This window comes from Pleuronectes platessa, chromosome 20, assembly GCF_947347685.1.
Source record: "Pleuronectes platessa chromosome 20, fPlePla1.1, whole genome shotgun sequence".
NCBI lineage: Eukaryota > Metazoa > Chordata > Actinopteri > Pleuronectiformes > Pleuronectidae > Pleuronectes > Pleuronectes platessa.
Genome location: NC_070645.1, coordinates 13,326,593 through 13,334,649, shown reverse-complemented (window position 1 = coordinate 13,334,649; position 8,057 = coordinate 13,326,593). Strand labels below are relative to the sequence as shown.

Here is an 8,057-nt window from a genome sequence, read left to right as displayed (position 1 = left end):
CTCCACCCTGTAAAGAAACCGACACGGCTTAATAAAACATTTTCCAGTGGATGCTACAAGGTGAAGACGAGGCTCCGAGCTGACGATAAACAAGTGTGCGTTTTGTTTCGACGGCACTCGAGGACTTCGAGGACTTCCAAGGTATGAAGGCATGAAATTACAGCCAAATGTTCCCTCTGTGAGACGAATACATTATCTCATCTTTCTACCAGATGTCAGGTCATTGAATAAATGTGGTGTTGCGTAACAATTTTGAGCTGAAACTAAATAAATGATTTAGAGCAGGAAGAGGGCAGGACTGACTCCACAATAAGAATTTCATTACGGAATAGAAAAACGTAATTACTAATTAGTTTTGTTATCATTTTTAACACTGAGAACAGCATTTTAAACCATTTCCAACAACAATTATAAGCTTTGTTTTCATTAATGAAAATTAGAGCTTTTGTAATTTGCCAACAGCATTTTTGTGTTAATTTAGCATGAAAAGGTGTTAGCTCATTAGTTTATATGTCTGTGTGTGCATGTGTGTGTGTGTGTACGTGTGTGTGTGTGTGTGTGTGTGTGCATGTGTGCGTGTGTGTCTGTGTGTGTGTGTAAGTGTGAAAGCAGATGGCCTTAAGTGTGTCGGAGAGGGCCACGGGGGCCATCATCGGGGCAGCAGTGGCAGATGCAGCAGGTAAGATAAACTGTGACTTCAGTGACAATACAACAACAACCAATACTGAGTTAATTACAGCAACAGGACAAATCCGCCTCATTCAGTCTTCATGTAGGATCCAGTGCAGTCAATTTTAATACACCATGAATTTTCAACAGCGTTGGTCGTTGTTTTCTTCAGTCGTGACCAGAAACGTTATCAGTTCCATAATAGCAGAGTGTGTGCGTGCTGATAAAGCACAGGGGCGGGGCCTTGACTTGTACAAGTCTCCATGTCGACCGGTTATGAAAGCAGAGTTTCTGCAGTAGCTGCTCTGACAAACTTGAGCGAACCAAGAGGAACTTTTGTTTAACTTCCACACATCATTCTCATCAAACCACAAACCACTGATCTGTATGTATTATGTAGATAACTGTGTTCATCTGTAGTGGAGGAAGTACTCAAAGTTTCTTTACTGAAGTTAAAATAGAAATAAATGGAAAAAATGTTCTCCACCACTGCCATTAATACATCCCCACTCAACTCTTAACAACTAGTCAAAGTACTTTACACCACAGGTGACATCCATCCATTCGCACACACACATTGACACAGCAGCCTATGCTTGTTTCCATTCATCCATTCACACACAGCTTAACATGTTATTGTTGTTTGGAGCCAGCATAACACACAATCCCCCCCCCCCCCCCCCCCCCGCCCCCCGCTCCATGCTATCTACTATCGACAGACTGTATGTACAGTAGGTCATGTCAAACACATCAGGAAAAGAAAACTATTGAATGCTCCACCATTTCCTTCTATGTGTGTGTGTGTGTGTGTGTGTGTGTGTGTGTGCGTGTGTGTGTGTGTGTGTGTGTGTGTGTGTGTGTGTGTGTGTGTGTGTGTGTGTGTGTGTGTGTGTGTGTGCGTGCCCCTCGCCCATACAGCCCAGCCCATGCACTGGATCTACAATCCAGACCGGCTCAGGGACGTTCTGTCTGATCTGGAGCCGTGTCCCGAGTTCAGGCCTCAGTCAGCGAACCCTTTCTACCTCAGGACAACCGGAGAGCAGACCTGCTACGGAGACCAGGCGTTTGTCCTGCTCGAGACACTGAGTCAGTGTGGAGGTACCGAGATCCACCCAGACAGCCAGAGACTGTACATGTCGTATATAGATGTAGTTTTTAGGTGTATTTTGACATGTATTTTACTCTTTTGTTTGATCCATGTCCCATCCACTTACATAGAGAAGGCAAGTTTTATCTCTACTGCAGACAGAAACCACACGGTGATCTAGATTCTTTGGTATCACTTTAAGGGAGCAGGTCATACAGCATTTATACTGATGAGAATGTTTTTTGAAATCAGTCCTGCTCTCAAACTGAAAGACCAAGCCCTTGGATATAGACAGGAAAGAGAAACCAGAGACGACTTGCTTCCAAACATTTGTCTTTTCCTCGTGTTTTATTCCTCACCTCAACAAGCTCTACAAACATAGCCCATGTAGCAACATTGTTGTGGCCCAGATTTGGCCTCCATTCCACATCCAGCCCACATGCCACATAGAATGGTGGCACCAAGGTGGTCCACTCTGGCTTGCCAGATCTGAGCCACAAAACCATAGCAATACCACATGTCAACCCAAATTAGTATTGTGCTATTTGAGCCACATTCACAATGTACCACGTAGCAAAATTCAGGTTCACATCCATTTTGTCTGGGCCATGAGGAGGCCAGAAGTGTTGCATCATTGCCTGAAGTTGCCCACACGCTATGTGAGACAGGTTTTACCTCTTCATGCCCTGGAAGACCACAGACCTCTTCCTGTCTCCTTCCTGTAAAACAATGTGTTTAGAGACATCAACATACAATGTGACAGTCTTCCTGCTCTTATTTAATTATGGCTGTTACAGTCGTCTACAGCCTCCATCTTAGTGGGCCTAATGCGCTCTATGGATGTTTTACTGAATCCGGGGGCAGTTGCGAAACCAGCAGCGTGACGTTCGATGCTGCTGGTGAAGCCGCATGATTGATTTCTGACACAGTGCATCCTGTGTTGGCAGATGTCGACGTGGACGACTTGACCAAGCGCATCTACAAGTTCTTTGGTGCAGGAACCGTCTACGACCTGCCTCTCAATGACCCTTACAGGAAGGAAGGAGGTACAGTACCTGTCCATCTAACCACACGACATGCCGAGTATTAAGATAAGATATGATAATCCTTTATTAGTCCCACAAACGGGACCAAAGAAGACCGAAAAAACTGTATTCAAGCATAAAAGGATGTGAGTGACTCTGTTACTGTCTATAACAGAATGATTTTCCTGTCTGCCAGTGGGAAACTCCCTCTCCATAAAAATATTCCATACAGTCAGACTTCCCTGTCCAAGCTGCTGACCAGCGCTGTGGATATTTTTTACCGTCAGGATATCATATAAACACAGAGCTGTTATAAAATACCATAACAGCACAGGGCACCTTTGGGTGCAGTAAACGGCAGGCAGCTTTATGTCTGCGTTGGGTCATCATCATGGACAGTGAAAGTCTTCATGAGTGAAGAGGCAGAGGGAAGAGAAACGTCAATGTCCTATTTGGTCCTGCAGCCAAACTCCCCATATAATCTGTCAATACGGATGAAGCTGTTAAAACCAGTCAATAAATAGTTCAACATAAAATATCTGTTATTTCAATTTGTCAGGTCCCAAAGCCGTGCTGCCCATCGATGGCCCGTGGAGGAACAGCAGCCTGAAGGCTTTCATCAGGAACGTGGACGCTGGCAAAGAGGAAACTGGTACAGACCATAAGAGCAGAACATGAAAACTACATGAACACATCTGTCATGCCCTGACATCTGGACGTGAGAGACGCTCAGTCATCAAGATGAGTGCAGTTCCTCAATTAAATCAAAACAAATATTTTGCACCTCCACCTGGTTATTGGGAGAAACTGCACATAATTATAAATGAAGGAAAAGCCACAGATTAAACTCTCAACTCCACTTTATTTTAAGAGTATTCAACTACCTGTGTTTGGTTTAATTCAGCATGAGGACATCTGTAATGCACTGTGAAAGATTCAAACTCCTATTGGCTGTAAGAGCAAGTGTTGTGCACCAATATAAGTACAGAAAAAATATAAATTCTACAGTGAGGCAATGACAATTTAGGAATATAAAAACTGACAATCGACATCATCAGTCATATGATTGCATACATACTGTATATTGTGCATATATGTATTATTTGAAATATATGGATACAATTCAAGAACAAGTTAATTTGAATTGTCCTCACTTTTCCCTATATTTAAAGTCACACACTGGACTCCTTGGTTATGAACAGTCTTATGATCCTCCTACTGAAATCCTTAAGAGAGCAGTCGCACGTCTTAAAATTGTGTCTTTTGGTTGTTGCATAATGTCTGCACATGTGTTTGTTTTCTGAGGCTGTGAAGTGGACTGTCAGATGGACGGCGTCACCAAGCTGGCTCCAGTGGTCGCCATGTTCGCCGGGCGGCCTGAGATGCTGGAGAAAGTGGAGAAAGCCACACGGGTCACGCAGAACGACGACATGTGTGTGGCTGTGACTCTGGCTGCAGCGAGGTAAGAGTCACAGCCGTCTCACAATCTGTGTTTGATCAGAAGAAATACAGTAGTTACACTGAAGCTGAAAGAGCTGCTGGGTCTGAATCTGTGGAAACTGACGGCTTGATGCAGTTTAGGAATGAGAGAAACCCTTTGTCTGTCTGGCTTTATTAGGATTTTGGAGCATTTCATTCTGAATGGTCCAGATCCCAATGCTCTGGATGCAGTTCTGGCTCAGATGAATGACCCAAAGAGACAGAACCCTCAGGAGCTGGACCGGGCCGTCATCGGTAAGGAACATGTGTCTTTAAAGCTGCTTTGATCTGAATTTCTTAGCTTAATACTTAAGATAAGATAAGATACATTTATTGATCCCAAACACATGCACAATCACACGACATGCAGAGTAGGGAAATTTGTCTTCTGCTTTTGTCCCATCTGGTGAACATCACAGGACACACAGAGCAGTGGGCAGCCATGCACAGCGCCCGGGGAGCAGATGTTGGGGGAGTAAGGTGCCTTGCTCAGGGGCACTTAGACAGTGGGGGTAGGGAGAGTGCTCTTTGGACTTTGGAACACTAGAAATTATTTATTTTTTAAACTTGGTAGGACCTATAAACCTGAAAGTTGTTTGTGGGGCTCCGCATTCTGAGACTTGAGCCAAACTGCAAACGCCAGAGCTTCTGATCCTGACCAGGGCTGAATGTTGTCTTCCTGCTCTCTCTCCATTTCACACTTACACTGTTCTGTCCGTAAATGCAAAAAATGCCCAAAGCTGTTGTTTTTGCATTTCTGTTTTTCTGCCAAACAAACCAATGAGATGGACTGAGATCTATTAATCTGTGTTGTCATGTAACAGGAAAAGAGAAGTGAGCTGCAGGTCATTGACTCGTTTCTGTAGCCGAGTAATGATGATATAATATGATAATGAATAATAATGATAATGACATATTTATATGATAACAACCGTGATGAGCCTGGTATCCATCCTCCCATCTCTTGGCAAAATGTGAAGATTTTTATTGAAGTATAACTTATGTCTTCCATCATGATGGCTTTTTGTGAGGTCTTAGGATCTATGATATGTTTGTTTTTATTCTTCTCTCATTCTTGATTATAACAAACAGAGGGAGAGGTGGACAAAACACCGAGCTCATAAACCAGCAGGTCTTATGGGAAATGTGGTAAAGTGGAGAAAACACAAGGAGCTCGCTCTGTGCAGGAGGATTTTTATCTTTGAAAACATTTTTACAAAAGTTATCTTTTGGAAACCAAAACAAACTGTTTCAATCTAGATGGGAAAGACAGCTGGTGTGTGTTTTCACAGCAGGCATCTCAAAAATCATGAAAACGTCTGGCAGCAACACTTACGATCAAATTACAGTAAAATAAATACTAATGCATAAAAGCATGAGGATTTGCATTTATTTTTATATATAATTTAATCTAATTTAACTTTCAAGACCATTAAGCTATTTAATAATCCAATTAAATTAATTCAAGAATTACAACTTTTGTTTTAGTGCTTTTGTTTTTTCGTTCATTGTATTTTGGTTTAAGTTTCATTTAACATTTACAGGTATAAAGGTAATTTACTGTATTTTTAAAGCATTTACACTTCTTCTACAATAACTGTAAAATAATTTAGTGAATTTGGGTTTTGGTATTTGTCTTTATCTCTCTCCTTGTATCTCTGCCAAAGCACAACTCCACCAGGTGAAGGAGAACCTGGGGAAGACGTCCCAGCAGCTCATACCTGCTGTGTTCACAAACACATGAGGTGAGTCCTGTCAGTGGCAGCAGCATGTTTACGTGGCACACAGCCTACGTGGCCTCTCCCTTAAGGTAGATCCTTTGGGTTTTTGATCTCCTGACTTAATGGTCTCCCTCCTCCTTCCTCTTCATCCCTCCTCCCCTGCTGAGGTCGGCGTCTCACGTTTTACAAGGACGAAAGCCTGAGACACCTAATGTGCACATGAAGAAGAGATCTGCTCTCCAGATCTGTTCTGGTGGTTTTATTACTTCCGCCGAGGAGGTTATGTTTTTCATTTGCATTTGTCTGTTACTAAGCAAGATCGTGCAGCAGCTACAGGATGGATTCCCATGAGAGGGCGTAGGGGGTGCAGGGCTTTTTTCAGCCACTGTGCATCAACAAATATGGCTTGTTTTAAATGAAAGGGCCTGTTTGGCTTTGGCAGAGGTATATGTTCTATTGAGTGCAATTCTAGTCTTGTATGGGACAGTGCTAACTCACACTTAAACAGATTTGACCCTCTGATCTGTTTCTGTATCGTTTCTCTCACCCTGCCCTACTGATTCTGAATCTGTTCTTGTCCAAGTTTTGCCCGATGCGTTCCAGGGAGCGCTACACGGAGTCCTGACGCTGACCCAGCTGGATGAAGCGGTCAGGGACACCATGCGCTGCGGGGGATGCACCGCCAGCCGAGCCTCCTTCATAGGAGCCTGTTTAGGGGCACAGGTACTGTGGGGGCGTGGGGCTGCGAGGCAAATACTCGGATGGATGGATAGACGAATGGAGGGAGGGAGGGAGGGAGGGAGGGATGAATCCTTCAACCTATAGTGATCCCAAACTGGAAAAACTCTATTACATTCTATTACACCAGGCACATAACACACATAAACATTTTAAGATTGTCTATAAAGGCTAAAAAACATTATGTTTTGCATGTCGCAACCTAGAATACCAAATACTGACACAAACAAGTTGTGAGTTTTATTTATTTTACAGTAGTGCACCAACTGGGTTCCAATATGATTCCCACTGTTGACTCTTTCTTTACCAGTTGCAACACACTAGTCCTCATATTCAGTCACATCAGGGAGCCACATGCTTCCCTGCAGTTTGGGTCGAGCCAGGGAAGTGAGAGCAGCACATGAAAATTCACCATCTTGCATGTTGTCGTCCTCGGTCGTGGATGTGTGTTTGATACGTTTGACAGTGAGCTGATGTGGTTGAAATAAAGAACTTGTGTGGTGCTTTCAGATCGGTCTCCAGGGAATCCCAGAGTCTTGGCTGAAGAGGACTTTCAGATATCCGCGGCTGCTGGAGTTGGCTGAGAACGTCGTCCAGAAAAAGTCAGCAGATGCAGTTTAGCTTTGAAATCGACTCAAACAAACCCTGTTGATGATTTCTCTTTCAAAGCCATTTTAAGAGACTTTGCTGTATTGCAGTACTTTCACACGGCAGCTCATGACAGTCTCATTTTAAAGTCTTGGACTGAATGAAACTTGAAACTTCTGTTTGCTTTGTCAAAGACGCTTCATGCAGGAAAGTGTGTTTTTTTCGTGTTGTGATGAGGACACGAGACAAATTTATCTATAACAGCTGCATTGTAAGACAAAAGATTTAAAAAAATGACTAAAGAACTTTTGAATGCTTCCATTATCTTTTCTCTGCTTTCGAGTGGACTTAAAGGATTTCCCTGCATTGCCTTGGGGAGATTCAGTTTTCTGCAGTCAGGTTTCATCAGGTTTCCTTCTTCTCTTCCCCTTGAGTACTTTGTTTGATAGTGAAGCGAAAGAGCAGACACAAGATTTACTCCTGCAACATATTCCTTCCTCATAGGAGCTGTTCTGCCTCCCGAAAAGTGCTGACTTCCATATTTATGTGTTTTAAGCAGCCGCCCCCAACACTTCTGACAGTCCGCCAAGTGTGAAGCAGCCAGGGCCTAAATATCTTTGTAACAGAGTGGTTATAAAAGTGCAGCGTGCAGGCTACCGTCGGTGTCCCTCTGCTGCTTTTACAGCTTGACTCGATGACAATGATGAACAGGAAGAGGTTCACGCTGTAGATGAACTTCTTTACACGTCG

The 8,057-nt window shown here is 43.3% G+C and overlaps 1 pseudogene; it reads left to right on the top strand.

The window, feature by feature from the left end:
* On the top strand, positions 1 to 7,624 carry LOC128425909 (crystallin J1B-like; annotated as a pseudogene).
* Positions 7,625 to 8,057: the final 433 nt, after the last annotated feature.